At 33.9% G+C, this 19,496-nt stretch overlaps 1 protein-coding gene across 7 annotated transcripts in view; it reads left to right on the forward strand.

Moving 5' to 3' along the window:
• The first annotated feature begins 4,373 nt into the window (after positions 1-4,373).
• The window catches only part of LOC114125545 (uncharacterized), a 30,570-nt gene continuing 15,447 nt past the window's right edge, over positions 4,374-19,496 (forward strand). For 2 of the 7 annotated variants that reach the window (XM_027989238.2, XM_027989240.2), the window contains exon 1: positions 17,268-18,250. The gene's annotated coding sequence lies outside the window, so the exon portion shown is untranslated. Of the gene's footprint in view, positions 4,615-7,321; positions 7,476-17,076; positions 18,251-19,496 lie in introns of those variants that run through there. The other 5 variants (XM_027989239.2, XM_050199515.1, XM_027989244.2 and 2 more) reach the window with 5 other exon arrangements.

The raw sequence follows: 19,496 nt of genomic DNA on the forward strand, positions 1-19,496 counted from the left end.
TTTTTTATATATTCTGTAGTAACAAATAATATTGTAACACATAGATAATAAAGATATGGATAGGCCACGCCTATGTTAAATATATTTGAGGCCGCGTGCCTGGAGGGGAAGGCAATTGAGGCGTTTTTATAATGATAATTGATACTCTATATAGGTATACTTGTTTGGCCTCAACTGGACCCCTTAAATACCGTTGATAAGACCGATATGTCCTATCCATATCTTTATTATCTATGTTGTAACATGACAAAATGATAAGAATAATAATTGTTTAGTATCATGGTATATAATATCACTCGTCTTTATAGTTTTTTATTATTATAGTGCATAAACTCATGTTTTATACTCACACGTATAGATTGCGCTACTATTATCATCCGCGGTGGCGTATTAATATACTAATATCCTAGTATCTCACCCCTCCTCTCGATCAATTTAGAAAAGTTTTTGAAGAATGATTCATAAATTTATCATAATATATAAATTAGAAAGACATGGTAATTTGTCTAATTGATTAACTTCTTATTTAATGGATAGAAGTTAGTTTGTTAAATTGTTATATTCTCTGTAATATACATTTTTAATTGTAACTTCTAGTATACCCAGATCTCGAAATTAGATTTTTTATTGTTTAACTAGTACATAAATGATTTGTCATCGGTTTTTAATTCTTCAGTTATAATGTGTTAATGTTTGCTGATGATATTAAATTGTATTCAATTATTATAAAAAAAATCAAACGCAATTAATAATTAAAATCTAGATACGTTTAGATTATGATATCACCAAAACTTATTAGTAGTAATTATTTATAATTAATAAACTCAACGCTAATTCTTTCGATACAAAGAACTATCCTATATAAATTTTAATTATAAAATGCGTAACATCATTAGTAATTAAATATTACTAATCGAATTGAATCATTAGAGATTTAGATACTCTCCTAATCAGTAATTTATCTTTCACTATTAATACTAATCATAGATAATAAAGAATGGATAGGCCATTCGACCTTATCATACGTTCTCAAACAATTATGAATGTAGGTGCTTTTATTATTAATCCATATATATATATATATCAGATTTTCAATAAGGGATAACCAAAAGTTGAGATAACAGGCACCTTTGTGAGACAGAAGATATCTGCTCTTTAGGAACGAGGCACCTAATGTTATAAGCATAGGCGTGGCCTATCCATTCTTTATTATCTATGATACTAATATGTTTATAATTAAAGCATTTAAAATGCTTTATTTTATATTAAGAAATACTTGGAAATGTAAATAACGTCAATACTGAATACACTAGTATAATGCTATATTTTACCCTTGATAGGTTTAATATAGAGCTTGAATCATTTATCTGGGGTCAACATTCAACTAGTAAACTGGGTAACAATGTTATTATAAATTCTTAAAATCAATTGATTTTTATTTAAATTCTATTATTTTCAGAGACTTATTTCGATAGTTCCAAACACTACATATTTATATTCTTCCATGTGTGGTTAGACATCAATTATCTGAATTTTTAATTATTTATGATCATCTTAATAATAATATTGAATTTTATAATTTACTAAGTAAGCTTGTTTTCATAATTGTTCGATTACAGAAATTCTAATTTATTTTTTATACTTTTACAATTACTGTATAGCTATTTGAAGGAAAACTTTTGGAAAACTTAGTGTTGAGTTTTTTAACCTTAGATATAAATACAAAAAATTTTATGAATTTTCAACTACAAAATTACTAGCAAATTTTCGAAATTTTGACAAATTTCATAAAAATTTGAACTTTAAACATTCAACATTTCAAAAAAAAAAAATACTTAGAAAAATTAAAAATTACAGTTGTCTATAAATAGATCAAAAAAGCCAGAATATTTTGAAAATTTAACTTTGTATAGATAACGCTAATATAAAAATTTAGTGAAAATTTCAAGTATTTACAATGTTTAGTTTTTGAGTTACAACAATATAAAAAAATCGATTTTTTTGAAAACTGTTGGAAAATCCTAACTTTTAACCTCTATAATGGACAAAGACTTTACCACCGGAAACCACCCCTGAAGTTTTTCAATTGAAGTATTATTCGACAAGTTATGCTGTACATAGTCACAAAAAAAACACACACATCATTGTAAAATCAATAAATTCATCACTCCTTTCAAAATCTAAAAATATATATACAATTACATAAAAATCCAACTAAACAGAGTTGTATTTATTACAGTCGTTAATAACATGTTCAATTTTTTTAAAACAATAATTATATTTCCCTATAACTCCTATAACTAAATATGGTGGTTTTAAATTGTTTATAAGTACATTTCATAATAATATAATCTTTTAAACACCGTCCCTGTCCAAGATAGCAAGACGTATTCAAATGATCCTTTCCAGTGTAGCACAAGCGCCAATACAAAAAAAAAATACATTAAAAAACACACAGATGACTCAACTATAAATTTATTTGATTATTGGCATCATTCCTGAAATATTATAAAGAAGTAAAAAACATACGAGAATATTTAGTATTTATCCCCGATATTGAAATTTGAAATGACAAAATAAATAAGTTTAAAGACGGCGCTTTAGATAGGCAATTTAGGGTCATTATTTGATTATTAGATAAAATAAATGTGTAATACCTATATTTATGGTATAATGTTATTAATGTTATTATATTAATAACTACTTATCAGTAAGTAACAAATAACAATATTCCAGCCGTCTGTAAAAGGTAAAACAGTATATTACATCATATCTGTATATACGATTTGTCATTAATTGTCGATCGAAACTTGTTTCAGCATGTATTTCTGATTTTTAGATAAGTGTCTTGAAGTCTTGATTCTATAAATAGGTTGACTTGTTTTCACCCTGCCGCATCTAAGAATGAGTTACTTTGTACAGTTTTATTCACTATCACAATGTAGTGCTGTGGTCTATAACAAGCGGTTCGCGGGCCATATCGAGGTCAGTGAGCCCTTTCGATGTGACCAACAATGAATATTTATTGCTTCTAAATTAAGACTTTATTATATTATTTATATTTATTTTAGATTTTAGATTTAGTATTAAAATGAGTAAATCGGGTTTTGCCCGCGAATCTTTGACGTAAATATATATGGGCCGCCCGTTAGTAATTTGAGTTTGAGACCATTGTCTAATAGTGCATTGACTAACTTCTAGTGAAATGAGTCTTTCATTTATGTTTCTAAAATTCATTATCAGATTTCGGTCTATTATTTGTTTCCGGAAATACACACAGATCGGCATGACGCATTTTGATCACATTATTATTCTCAGGTTCCTCTTGGAATGTGCAACAGTAGTTTCACACGTTATTTCCATGACTGTTATTTAGAAGTTATTTTGCTTACAATTTACATAATTGTATAAAGTGTAATACGTACATAGATTTGTTAAGTTATAGTAAATCAAATGAGTTCTGCGATTTATAGAACAGTATTTAAATATTATGTCTTTAGACCTGTATTTTCCAAAGGGTGTGTTATGACATGATATTGTTAAACTTTTCATAACTACCTATGTGAACGTTTAAGCGTTTAACCTATTTTACAAAAATAAAATTATTTAGTTGTAACATGAAAAATGAGAAAAAATGCAAATTTGTATTACAATATAAATAAAAGTTTCACGAATAAATATTTTATTCATCGCGTCATTTGTTAACTATACAAATAATAATTATAATAATTATATATATTTGCAACAATATATATATTATATATACTATACACAATACATTTGTAAACAAATAATATATTGTATTATATTTGTTATATAAATATTTGAATATATTCAATCAATGGTTGCGCTGTTTACGTTGAAATCGTAGGAATGTATTATTATTATTCACAATAAAAGGTCGACAAACGATCCGCCTAACAGTTATAATAGTCTAAGGCCGTGGTTATCGGTATCGGTGCAGTTCAGGGGTGTCCAACCCGCAGCTCGTGGACCGACTCGAATAATTTTACAGCCCACGAGATCTATATCTATCCACCACTTGCTAAATACGTTAATTTTTATTTTTTTTTTCTATCGGTCCCGAGTCTAGTACGGGGATATACGTATGTATTATTTTATATGTGACCCACGGGATTATAATGCGTTTCCTGAGTGACTCGCAAGATCATTTGGGTTGGCCACCCCTGGTGTAGCAGGACGACGGACAGATAATGACTTTGACGCTATCTGTCGTCCGGGATTACCTCGCGGCACCGTCCGGCAGATGTCTCTGCGGTGTTACCGAGGGCGGCCAACACGGATGGTACACGCGCGCGCCCTCCTCCGTTGCCGCAACACCACCTCAGCGCCGCCGCCGCCGCCCAGTCGTCACTGACACCGTCACCGACACCGCCACCGACCCGAGCGCGCGAGGGAAGCCATTGCTGTTCAACCAGCTCTCACGTTTTTGTGTGCGCGTCGCGGCAACGAGTTCGGCGTTATTGTCGACCGACAGCCGTGGTGAGTACGCTGCTCACTTTTCGCCAGGGGGGTCGTCGTCGTAGTCGCGCAGTTTTTTTTTTTCTTACACTCCCCCCCATCGCACACGTCGTCATCGTCGTCGCGCTTGTCGTAAGTATAACACAAATAATAATAATATATACTACACATTATATTATAATATTTTATGTACACACGTTACCCGTTACCGTTTCCCGGTAATGATAATATTATTACAATAATAATTATAACGTGCACTCGGTTGTTATGTGTCTATATATTATACTGTGATGTCGGCTTGTAAACGGATATCCTACGATATCTGGCAACGTTTGTATGAGGTAATGCCTGTATAGTGACTAATGATGGTAATACCCGTGACAACGGCGTATCCGATAAACAGTCCAAATGCGGTTTACGCGCGTGGGAAACGCCGAATTAAACCGAAGGGGGTAGATCGCCGTGGTGGTGGAGTTGGACGTGGCGGTCGCTAAACGGGTCGGTGGGGGGTAGGGGAAACTTTGAGTAGGAAGGTTTAACCGTTAAACTTTAGCGAATACTTCGTCAACCCTGCGATATTTCTGGGCCTGGGGCTTTGTCTCTCTGCACCGTTGTCTATTGTCTATTATCACGTATCAATACACTGTAAACAGATATCGTTTTTGTGCATATATTATTTGGGGTTACCGTCGGTGACGTCCTGTCTTATGACGACGACAAGGCGGCGGTGTGTATGGGTTACGAGTTCAACGACGGGGTCGATACCTATACATGTGTACTGTACTTACACACGCGCTCTCTCGCACTAGGCCACACTCGTAAGTCGCCTAAATGCCCCTAAATGTATAATATTATATGTGTGTGTGTTAATGTTAGTGTTTGGTTGTCGTACCACAATGCACATTTACACGATGGTAGTTCTTTTAGATTTTAGAAGACTACGGTGTGCGCAGATCCCTTTTTGGCAATCGTATCGTAACTTTTCCCGGTGTCGTTGACACCAAGTTTTCAGCGGCAGCTGCAGTGGCCTTGAACGGATTTGGTGTTACGATGTCAACGTTCGTTCGAAACCGCGCGCGTCTGCATAACCTAATTTGTATTTACTGAATTTTCACGTCCGCCCCCGATGTACTGTGTAGTGTGACTATACACGTTGATCGTCTCCGAAGATTTTTCAAAACTTTTCTCTTACTCTCTCTCTCTCTCTCTTTCGTCGCTATACCCGCCCCTTTCCGATTTTGATCCCTCACCCCCCACGCACCCCAAGCCGCCGACCATCCGATTGTCTGGCCGCGAATATTAATGCATTTCTCTGCGCGTCGACACGAATATATTTTATTAATTTCAATAAATATGATGAAAGTGTGCGTGCGTGCATGCGCGTGCTCCGAGATTACTTCAGGGCGTCACGGATGAAGCTTACGTCACCACCACCGCCGCCGCACACGTTATACATACTATGTACCCACACCGCGGAGTAACGCACCCACCGCTACGGCCAAGTCATCGGCTGCGGCGCGCTACTCGACGCATACTGTTCGGCAGATATCGCACGCGCTGACCGACAAACAAAATATAATAATTACGCGGACTTATGACTAACAGCGGAATATACGTCACCGTCGTCCGTCACTTTATCGACTTCACCTGGTCGACGGTAGTATCCGATTCCACCGGTATTATGTCATGTACAAAAAAAAATAAATAGTAATCGTCGCACATGTCGCGCAGCAGATCGTGTGTGTACGGATGATAGTCTGTAACTCCGCTCGGCGGTGGATCGTCGCAGTTTACTTTTGGAGAAATCCGTCCAGCGACCCCTTTTAAACGACCGCGAAAACCACCGCCACTCGGAAAACTATAGTCAACAACGATGACGTAAAAATAATAACAGTATCTAAAGGAGGCGAGCGAACGCATTCCGTTCTATCCCACCCACTCGGTTTATCGGAACACGTGAATATTTCACCCGGTCGAACGGTGGTGTCGTACGGATAACCCACTTCACACGTCCATCGACCACTTGTCTGTATAATTATCAGACGGTGCGTTTTTCGCTCGTCGTGCGCGTACTCGTCAGAATATCGGATTGGAAATCGCTCGCGGGGGTGGGTATCGACTGTGGCGTGCCGCGACTCGTACGACTCCCGCGTCCGCGATAACCTCAACAACCGCGCGCCGACAGACCAGTCTTTTGACCGCGCAAACGAGTCTCGCGCTTTTACGACGATTAAAAACCAATTAGACGCAATACTTTTAGCCGACCGCGGTGACGACGGCGGCGGCGGCGACGTGTTCGCAAGGTGGACTGTGTATTCGTATAATAGATGGCCAGCGCTCTCTATCGTTCCGTTGTCGCAACGTCGTCATGCCAAATACGTACTCTTTGTTAAAATACTTTAATGTGTGTGTGTGTGTGTGCGGTTAAAATGTACAAATGACGTATCGACGTGCACGGTATACTTTTGCTATAATATTTTACTATACTACTACTATAATATTACTACAACTGCTACTACTGCTACTACTACGACGGCGATAACTACCGTGTGCGACGGCTTATCATTGCGCCGATGGCGATAATGGTATTCTGATTTGTGAAATATAATTATATGCACATATGCACATATTAGTATTTATATATTATTTATCGTCCGCGGTACACACGCTTATTATTATTTACTGCCACGCAGGATCGATGATAGTGAAATGTACCGCGAATAAAACACAATAATGCACTGCGAACCGTCGTGCTCCGCCTACATTTCGCGCTGCCCATGTCGCAAATGAATAACCCGCCGCCGTTCGAAGACTTTTGGTGGAACGCCCGACTTGTTGGTGTGTGTGTGTGTCGCATGTCTAAAAGTGTATTCGTTTTGTAACAGAGTGTGATTTTCAAGGTTATGCGTATAGTTCAGATCTCGCTACATTGCTCTTGGTCGTCATCGTCGCCGTCGCCGCCGCCGCCAACCGCAGTCTCCTCTGTGCAAAACGTACGGTTTGTAAAATAAAATAAAAATATGTGTACAAATTAACGTTTTCCACTGTTTAAATATATCACAATCGTAACACGTTTCCCGGTGGCAACAGTGATTATATTGTAACGCCGTTGTCACTCGCGTTCGGGTCCGCTCGACGAGCAGAGCGATATCGGCATGTCCGCCACCATATAGCTAGTATTTAATAGGTACTATGTCAAGGAGAAAGACTACACGCGACGACAAGGTCGCGGTCGTCGATCGCGCGAATAATGTTACACTATTAATATCATCATCATCATCATAATATTGTTGTCGTCGTAATTTTTACTTTGCTCGTATATTATGGTTTACAACGTATATTGATCCACGCGATCGGACTTAACTGTATCTACTAATTTCGGGCCGTGTACCTCGTGTAGAGTCGGGTCGTTGGACCATCGAAATAATTTGTCATTCCCACACGATAACTGCGGCGGCGCCCACGATGACCGTCGGGCCACTATGTACGATGGACGGCGTTTGTCCATATTGTTCGGTGGGTACCTATACTCGCCGATATCGTGACCATTCGTTTTATCCAATTCTCGGACACACTTAGGTTAGGTTGGATATTTTATTATCACTGGTATAATACTTGACAGGACGTCCCGACACCGTAAGTTTCGTATTTCCGTTGACGCTTTACCCATCGTTCGCCAGTTCACCACCGCCACCGTTCGCCCTGTAGTTCGCTTTGAGCGGCGACAGTCGATCGACCGATACGCGTTGTATTATTGTCGGCTACGACTTTAATGTCGAACAAACGATTTAGGTCATTTTTACTGCATTACTACGTCTGGGGGGGGGGGTTCACCGCGCCTATTTCCTCGCATGTTTCCGTAGTAAAATAAATATAAGAGTATAAAAGACCAATGCGTTATTCTAATTTGTTCGTCCCGTATTTATATTTATAAAATAATATATTATTATTATTTTTGATGTTCCTCGCGTCTTACGTGTATGTATGTATGAATATTTTTAAAACGAGTTTCCCTAACCAGTCCGATGAGAAAATGTCCGCGCTTGTCGATGACACCAGATTTTGAAACAGCGCTCGATTATTATCTATATTTCGATGTTCTTTACCAACGAATTTTTAATTACTAATTTTATGTTTATTTAATTCTTTTTATTTTGTGTACAAAATATCCCAACTTTGTTGTGCTTATTTAGGTTTTGTACAGTAATCCAATAACTTTAAAACTTTCTTATCTTGTTCTCAAAATTAATCCCTAACCAAACACTTTGATGTTTGTACTTTGTAACCATAAATTCTTTGTAAAATGGCTACTCCTACTCAAGTTCGATCACACTGGTATAATTTTTAATGATATAGACTTTCCTTTGTATTAAATACAACCCTTGAGTTTGATTATATACAATTTAATATAACAATAGTATGGTGAATAATAATGAATTGGTGGCAATTTTTGAAATATATGTATTCAAAATGTGAATTTGAATTTAAATTGAATAAAGATGAAAAGATGTAATTTGATTCTTATAAGATTTCCACTATTTTTGTAACATTCAATTTTCATCAGAGATCGAACACAATAAACGGAATATGGAAAATATTTCAAAACGACCTGACAACTGTGTATTATTATATAATATTTCGTCCTTTTTTCCATGACTTATTTATACATAATTTTTATCATTCTTCAACAGTGTGAATAAACCACACCTACAGTATATAATACAATAAATTCAATAAATATTAATTTAATATGAAAATGTACAGGGAAATACCATTAACTCACGTTGTAAGATATCGATTACTTACAATTATTCAAATGGTTACCTATATACATGTATATACCCATTTAAAATCTTTTTATGAATTTAGAACCAATAGTTAATCATTTATAAATGCTTATTTTAAGTGTATATTAGCGGAAAGAAGTAGTTAAAGTCAAGGGTATATTTATGCTAGTGGAGGCGAACGATAGGACATTAGCAGGTTATCATTTTTAATTTTAATACTTAGTGGTTTATGATTGCGTATGTTTAATTAGTTTTCACATATTTTTTGCTTTTTATAAGTTTTATATTTTCAAATCCACTTCCCCTAAAAATGAGACCAGGGATACCATATTGGTAGTAATGCTCCATAAGAAACTACACCATACGGCATACAGTGCATACACTACTCAATTAATAATTCATTAATAATTGATAGTTCAGTTTTCTATACATAAATGGTAAATACATTAAAAGTTTGGAAAAATATTTTTCTTTGTAGACTAAATTTAAAAAAAAAAATTTAAGCTACAATGTAAATAGAAACTAACTTAAAAAATCTCTGTGATTGAATTTTAAAATGATAATATTAGTGAGTATAAACTTTAAACTATATATTTTATCTAAATAAAATCGAAACCAAATGATTGTATTGAAGTATTTTTTAGATAATCCTTAACTTGCTAACTTATCTAACCCTATTCTAAAATAGGTAGTAATTTTTCACTAATGATAAGTTTAAAGCTAAAAAATTATTTTATTTTATATCTAAATATAAATAAACTCAACTATAATTTACAAAATGTACATGCTAACCTAACCGATTTTCAAATTTTCAACACCGTTTTTTTTTTTTTATTATCAAAGTTAAATAATATAATTAAATATCAATTATAATAACTATTTTATTTTTATACTCACATTTTTAAGAACGCTATAAGCAGATACAATTTAGCTGTATAGGTATATATAGGTATAGTAATTTAAAATGTATATGAGTGTATCTACGAATCCTTTAAATCCGGCTCTAATATGATAGCATGGTCGTTTACCAACGTATATAATATTTTCCTATGTCGACAGTTAAATCATACGACAAGGAATTGTGTAGAGTGAACCTTTGAGTTTTACACGTTATAGGCAAACTATAACAATTTTATGATTTTATATTTTTATAGTTAAGTACTAGTATTACAATTACAAATTTAATGGAAATATATACAATAGGTATACACTCCACTAAATAAATACATTTTCCTTTCTTGTATTTTAATATATTGTTATTTATTTTAATTATAATATGAATATTAAAGAAAAATATAATCTCAAATGTAAGAATTTTAATAATTTAGAATATAATATAATATTAATATTGTTTATTATACAATGTATAGTATTTCATATCTATATACTATTATTATTTATTTAGGACTGACACCACTGACCGTTGGATACTCGTTATCGTTTACATTTTTTACCTGGTATTCATACTTTAATGGTAATATTATTGAGTAATATTATAATATAGTATTAGGTAGAGTTTATATATATTGTATTTGTTCGTCTCTTTCAGCGGGTATAAAAGCAAATATTAAATATACGAGTATATAATATATTACAACGTCGACATTATAGTATAATATGGTACTATACTATACATGGTATAATATTATTGAAAAATTTTAAGAAACCCGTCATACAATAATATCTATTATAAAGTAATTATTAGAAATAATTAAAAAAAAAATTATCAACCTAAGTAGTATAATACGTATATTATAGAGCCGGTAGTCAGAGGATGTTGTGAACAAATATTTCTGCCCTTTCCCTGAAATGTCAGGTAAATTTAAAAATTGTAATTTGTATAAAAATTGCTGCTAAAGTCTAACATTTTATATCATCTTACCAAACTTATGAGAAATCCTAGTTAAGCTTCTCATCTATCAGTATATACATATAACAGTTTATCCCTACCCTCAAAAAATTAATACTTACACTGTATTAGTAATAGAAATGCATATTATATACAGCTTTTATAAATACATAAATTATTACAATTAATTTGTTAATTAGAAAAAAAAATCATTTAACTCAACTACTTGAACTTGTTAAATTAAAAAAAAAAATAATAATAATAATAATAATACATATCACAATATCACATATTTGTTTTACATTTAACTTGTTAATCCGTATTAAACCATTCAAAATATTTTTATTCAATAATATTTTAATATACTGTATAAACTGTTTCTTAAAATTAGTATTTGTTTAATAAATATAGATATCTCGTCATAGTGTACGGCGTATTATTGTACATTTTAATGGATGTGTTAAATTAAATTTTAATAATAAATTAATGCATACCAAGTATACCCGATTTTTAATAAAGACAGTATGTTAGTCTCTACTTCTAGAAATATTTTGTAGTATAATTTATTTATATTATTACTCTTATAGTAATACGATATAGATATGATATTATGTTGAACTATTTTTTTTTAAAACATCGCATTTACTAGCTCTTATATTATAATACTACTTCACTGGGGAAAATATAAAATATGGCACTATTTAATTAGATGTCTAACCTATCTTAGAAGATGTAGGTACTTTAAAATTCAGAAAATTGGAATGCTAACTGAACTAAATTAACAGAGATGCGATTTAGCACATGGTAACTTTTCGAACGTGGTTCAGACAACTTTCTACATTTTTCTTATATTTATGAGAACAATCTAAAATTTTCGTCAAATTGGTCAAGTAGTTTTTAAGTTAAAAACATCAAACATTAATTTATATAATTATATATTCAAATTATATAAAAGTCTCTTTAATTTCTATAAGCAATATATAAACTCTATACACAAACAAAAAAATGCAGTTATAAAATAAACACTCCTCAAGTCTCAAAGAACATGTACCTACGTAAAATTTAGTGAAAATTGATTCAGTAGTTTCCGAGATTACAAACGCACAATTATTTTCATTGTATAAAGAAATAATAAATTATTGTTCTATACATTACTGACTTACTGTAGTAGGTCGATGTATTTACAAAATATGTATTGTATTTATACATTTTAACTTAAAATATAAGTACAAATTTATTGAAAATTCATTTTTCCGTATTTTTTTTTATAATTTTCCTGATTGTTTTGAAAAATATAGGGTTTTTTACTTTTAAGTTTTAACCCTCGTAAATTACCATATACTACATAATATATATTATATTAAGATGTCAGTAAACTCCAGTGAAATTGTATTGTATAACTTCGTTCTTAATTGTATTTTAGGTTGTTCATTTTTGAAAAAATGAATTGTGTAGATGTACCTATAAATAAATGAAAACTCAAAAATACATAGGAAATCGAACGACAAACTTTGTACAAATTAAATTAGCATAATTAGATCCACTTAAACTTTTTGGCATAGGTCTATCTATTATTCTATTATATTCGTTTAGTTTACTACAAGCTTGATTAATTGTATATTTAACATTAATAATTTTCTATGCAAATAGGTACTTGTGATTTTATTATTATGAAAAACTGCTCATTAATCCAACTCATTATCGCAGTCAGACTAGTCTATCGATTATGTATTATAAAAATTTTATCGACATTCTTTTTTTTAGAATTAAAGTTTTACTGACTTGTCTTAGGATATCTTGATTGTTGACATTAATTACATATAAAAGCTTTCTAGATCTAGATGAATAGTATTGTAGTACATAATAATTTTTTCAAGAACTATGTATAATATGTGTTTAAATTTCTTGTTAATAGGCTTCAAAACGTTTTAAAAATACTAACAATGATTAAACCATTTAACAGTTAGATTTAAGTATTAAAGACTTGGATCAGTTAGATCAAAATTAATAACGGGTTTTTATACGTACTCACTTTATCACAATCATTTGATTCTGTACGTGTGACAAGATCTCGCAATGAACCACATACGGTTTTCTTGAGTAATAAAAATGTAATCCACTTAAAATTAATTTATTTCGTATTTAAGCAAATTCCAACTGTAAAATATACACTCCAAAATTTAAAAATGGGACAATATCACAATATTTTAATTGTGTAGGTAGTTTAATATAAACCGACACGGAATGAGAAAAGTTTTATTTACTATGTACAATATACATATAAAAATTCTTTTCTTTTACAATCATTGTGACGCCGGATCTTTGGCAATTTTATAAATATATAATTGATATGCATACCTATAGGCTATAACACGCCGTTCATGTGTATAATACATATTATATAAGGGTGATTATAGGTGACACATTATACAATACAATATTATGTTTATGTGTGTAATTGTATAAAGGTTAAGTAATTAAGACATTAAACTAATGATACCTACTTTAAATTAAAATTATTAATTATTAATTAATTAATTACAATAGCATTATGTTTATTGTAAAACTGTAATTTTGGCAATATTTTACAATCTAGTATGTAAATAATTATCTTTAAAATTCGAAGTCTTCGCATAAACTATAAACAAACAAGTTGAAAATCGTTCATCATTCATTGTCATAATATCTCACGTTATGTATCAACATTTTAGTCGTATTATTTTATGATCTAATGGCTAACAATCTTCGTGGTTCATGTGGTGTACATTTCAATTAAATAATAAACCTCAATAATTTATTATATTTTGTGTCAGTCATTCGTGAGTATTTAAAATTCGTTAAACGAAGATAATATTTTTAAAAGACTTTAATATTGAATGTACCGCACATTGCTATAGACTCTTATTTTTTTTATATATATACATAAGTAAGCTAGTACCATAGTTTTCTTTGTATCTTCTTTTTATGTTGATATTATGTGATCATTATTTATAATAACAGTATAATTCTTATTAAATTAAACGGATTTGTATATTTAAAGATAAAATGCTGATAAACTGCTTACTCATGACCTTTTATTTACCTTATTAAGCATATATTTTGTGTTTAGGAGAGTAGTAAATGCACTGTGTGTATCTGGTAAAATGTCCATTTAATATCATTGGTTTTAAAATATTTATAAAAGGTAGATATATTGAAAAATATAATTCAAACTAAACTATAGATATAAAAAACCAAATCATATATATGTAAACAGGATAACTAAAAATGGTTCTAGTTAAGAATAATAACATTAATAAATTATATTTTAAAAATGTTATGTATTTATTTATATCAATAATTGACTACAATTTTTTCGAGTTTTTGTAGGTAAACAAATTTGTTAGTATACCTACCATTATTTTGTTTAAATTTACAGTGAATTATTTAAGGTCAGTCAAGTTAACAGATTTAATTGACATTTCTAATGTTATACCAAGTCTAAAATATTTAATAGTACATGAAAATGCATTTTTTTATTTCCGTTAGTTATTTTAATTATACCTTTGACTATTAAATACCGATTAGTGTGATTTAGGTTATGAATCTAGTATGTAGTATACGTTAAGTTTACACTGTACAGGGTCTAAGAAAATTAAATTCCAGTTTAAAAGATTGAACATTTTTGAAATTTAAGTATAATATAATCTATATTAGTAAATATACTGAACAATGTGTAATATTATAATGATAATAATTAAAAGAGTACCTACCTAATATTGTAAATATAAGGTAATATGTAACATTTAACTAGAAAATATAAGTACATATTTATATTTTTATGTAGGTATAATTGATTTGAGTATTTTAAGTTAATAAAATGAATATACTGACGTACAAACTGGCAAGATATAGATTTGACTTAAGTTTTTTTTTTTACAAATTTTGGATCGTAAAAATATATAATAATATACCTATCTAAAGTTCTAATGTTGACCCAACTTTCTAGAAACTGATAAATCATAGTATTAAAATATCTTATTTAATATCGTATTTACGTAATTCTTATAAATATTATGACGTTTTGAATTCACAATGACGTACTCTCAGTCATGTATATATAGATATGTAATATTTTCCAACTATCGTCATTACGAATACAATATAACACATACCTAATAAAAATATTTATATCTGCTCTCGTTATTTATAGCCTTATAGGTACTTTTTGTATGAATTATTAATAAATATTTAGATGTATTATAGTAAAGCCAATATTCAATAATATATATTAGGTAATTTATTGTTCTGTCTATGTATCTTACAACCACGTGTTGTTTACTGGTTGTACGAACAAGAGATTGTTTAAATATTACCAATATATTTTCATTGAAGGTGTATTATTTAATAACAATATACACTAATATACTTAATTGGAATAACAAATTATTAAATAAGCTAGTAGCCAGCACTGTTATAGTGGGATAAATACAATCGGTTTTTGTTACCCTGTACACAACCGTTTGCTTATCTAATCTCCAGTTCCGAGGCCATCGTGAAATTAATGCCTTACCGCTTGTACAATTATAATTGTTGTTGGTCCTCTGTACAGAAATCACACGCTGCGTGCTGTATATACGTTCGCATATATTTTCTTTTCTATTCCAGGTCGGTTCGTGATTCGTGCTGCGTTTGGAAACACGTTTCCCTTAAAAATAAAGGGTAGGTTATCTTGTTGCTGTGGCGGGAAGGGGGACAAATGTAGGACGCCGCTTTCCAATGTGCACTAGTGTGCCCGCTGCTCGAATGTATAAGTAGATATAGTAGTTTTATGCCGACGCGCGTCTTACACTTACTACAAAACTGCAGAAGTTTCCTTTCGCCGACCAATCTGTGATTTTACTTAACGATTTTTAAACTCCTCGTGTAGGTTACATGAAAAATCGTAAATCATGTGGCGCGTAGTCCCAAAAAAACTGCGCAACACAATTTTTCACGTTATAACCATTCACACCCAAAACAATAACGGTCCGAAACAAATCAAAGAATTATTATCTATCCTCCCCCACCCTGTTTTTACATTTGTTATAAAACCAATATCGTGCACGTTGTGCACGGTGATATTCAAGAAGATCATGGTCGTCAATACAAATTCAATATCGGGCCGGGGTAAACGAATGTTTATAGACACGCACACATTTTTTCAACCAGATTTTTTGTTTCGTACGCGTTAAAATGTACGCGATTGGGATGTTATCACCGTTTTTCTCAACCTCTTCCTACTTCTCCTCCGCGGCCCCTCCGCGAGTTCGGCAGCTGGCAACGTTGCCAAACCGTGCGCGCGGCGTTACCCGACTGCGTGAGTGATACGGTTGGCCGGAAAACGTATCCGCCGTGTCGTGCATCGTGCATATAGTCGGCGCACCGAGATCGGAAGAAGGAAATCGGAATTATCGAAATAAGGTTAACCAGACCGTGGGGCGTACGCGGACCACTACGTTCAATATTAAATATCTAAAACGTACGACGGCCACGCGGACATCGCCGACGACAACAACGATTTTGTGCACTTATCAACCTACTGGTCCTAATTCTACCACCTTTCCCGATACCATCACCACCCTCGCACACGGCTCCGACACGCGTTGAGCGATCCTAAGCCCACACGACGTGTCGTTTTGGCGAGCCGGGCCGGACGTGCGGGATCCGCGTGCCACCGCCCGTCGGGTTCGAAACTCGACAAATTTGTTGCATAGCCGGTGCGCCCGAACGATCGTGAAAAATCAGAAAAACACTCGTGAGATACGCGCTCGCGCTCTTAACAGTTATACCACACACCAAACGCAACGAGGGGGTGTCCACTTCGGTGCGAGGGGAAATAACAGGAACGTTTCGTACGAAACCATTATCATAATAATAATATGTATATAATACCATAATAAAATATAATAATAATAATAATAATATAATATTATTATTGTACGGCGCGTATCGTCCGTCGTCGGTTTGTCGGTGTTCCAACGCGTCAAGGCGGGTCCTTTCCCCTACCTCGGGCCGCGCGCGCACACACACACAACCACGCGCACACCGCGCCCGCACCCCCTTTGCCACTGCACGCACGCACGCACCGTCACCGCCGCCGTCGACGTCGTCGTCGTCGTCGTCGTCGTTGCCGCCGCCGTCGCCGCCGCACTCCACCACGTATCGCGGCCCCGGCTTCTCCGCCCGTGCTCGCATACACGACATCGTATCATTATATATAATATTATTTCGTATATACGCGTTTCCCGTTCGCGCGGCCGTTCCGCACCGCACATAATATTATATACTGCACATCGTACTCTCCCCCTGCGCGCGCGCGCGGTGCCCGTCGGTCGTCGTCGTGTGTGTGTGTGTGTGTGTATGTGTGTGTACGTTCGCGTGTGCGTTTTTGTGCGTGTGCGCGAAGCTTAATTTAATATTTTATTTTTATTTTTTTTTAATTTTTTTTTTTAACAATTTTTTTTTTGTTGTGTCGTATTATCCCGACGTGGTGATTTTATTACAACGGACGGGACCTAGGTGAGCGTAAACGACGCCGCGTATCGTGTGCGTGAGTGAGTGAACGTGTGTGTTATGTCCACGTACGCCGACGTCCACGGCGACCGTCCGCGAGGCGTTTTGTCGTCCGCCGCCTCCGTCGTCCGCGCCGCGTAAAACCGTCCCTCGCCGCCGTAGCACCTACCCCGCTACCGTCCGCCCGACGGCCGAGCAGCGCCAGACTCCGCGTATGATTTCAACGCCCCGACCGCGTCGTCCCATATCTCGGAGAAAGGAACCGTGTGCGCCGTCATCCCCTCAACCCCCTCGGGCCGCTCGACCGCCTTGGGACGTTTTCCCGGTGCCCCTCCCGTCAGTCGTAATCAGCAACCACCCCGCGCCGTAAGTCGGACTTTGACCTCGACAATCGTCGTCGCGTAAGTCGTATCGTCGTTTGCCGTGACTTGGCAATGGTTTCGGCCCGATGGTGATGATAACGGTGCGCGAAAAATGGTGATAACGTCGTCATCGTCGTCGCCGTTGTTTCATTGCTGCTGTTGGTGCGGCGGTCGCGCTGTCCAAAGCTGACACACGACACCCCGTGCCCCGCGAACAGCCCGTCGAGGGTTCTCAGGTAAAACTCTCAAGTCTAACTCTTTATTTTTTTAACTAGTGACTTAATTATTTTTCACTCGATTGCTGACGGTCAGTGTTTTTGTTCGCCGCATCCGACCAACAAACGGTAGTAGAATTTTATTTTTCGCTTTTCGCGTTAACGTCGTCGCCACTCGATTCGTGCGCACTCGCGCGTCGCTCCCTCGTGTGCTCTCTCGTGGTAGTCTTCTCGAGGATCTTTGACTTGCGCACTCGTGTGATACAAACCCCCCTATAACGTGTACTTACTTGTTTTACCCTTGTTTTGATTTTCGTTGACAATGAAACAAGAAATCTTGTGTTGCCAAACTTGTTGCGACTATTAATGATCTACTCATATCTGTTAGGTTATGCGGGCGGGGGAGATAGTACACTAACAAGGGATGTTGTCCGAGTTCTTGAGTGTAACAGTCTCCTGTTGTCAATTTTTCTATTGCTGTTTGACTACCACTTAAAATCACTATCGTTATTGTTTTTGCGTTGACTGAGCCTTTCGCTTACACACAACCAACTTAAATAAACTTTTGGCTTATAATTAGATAAATAGGCACAAATTCAATATCAATTTGCTATTATTATATTAGTAAGACAGTAACTAGTTCTGTGGTATGTACTGTGCAACAATTATAGTCTATAGTTCTATCTTTAGGTGTTCTCTGCATTTGAGTTGTATTAATTAGTTTTATTATTCTAATTTCTATTAAGCCAATATAAATCACATTTAAAAGATTTTTTATTGTGTTATGGATGGATGTCACTATTTTTTACAGTCTGTGTGTATGTTGTAAAGTTCAAAGTACCAACTATGTTGTATGTATGTTATTTGTTAAAGATAGTGGTTAATATTATGAATTATTGCACAAAGAAAAGTCAGCTGTATAAAAGTATGTTTTCAGTTTAAATAGGTTTATAATACGATTAATAATGTTTATAATTTCTTCATATATTCAATTATGTTAAGTTATTGAAGTTAATAAAGTTATAACTTTTACATTTACATTTTTTAATTATATTAGAATATATTCTACTTAACTAGGTAGTGAACTTCCATTTTATCTATACCTAAATTATTTATATTAGGTATTAATGTAAATTTATTATTTTATAGTTGGTATACCTAATATATTGATGATACTATATCTATTGAATTATGTTTTCTTAAACATGTTTCTCATGAGGAATTGCCAATTAAAATGGTAAGGTACACTATAAGTCTATAAATTAAC

This window comes from Aphis gossypii, chromosome 2, assembly GCF_020184175.1.
Source record: "Aphis gossypii isolate Hap1 chromosome 2, ASM2018417v2, whole genome shotgun sequence".
NCBI lineage: Eukaryota > Metazoa > Arthropoda > Insecta > Hemiptera > Aphididae > Aphis > Aphis gossypii.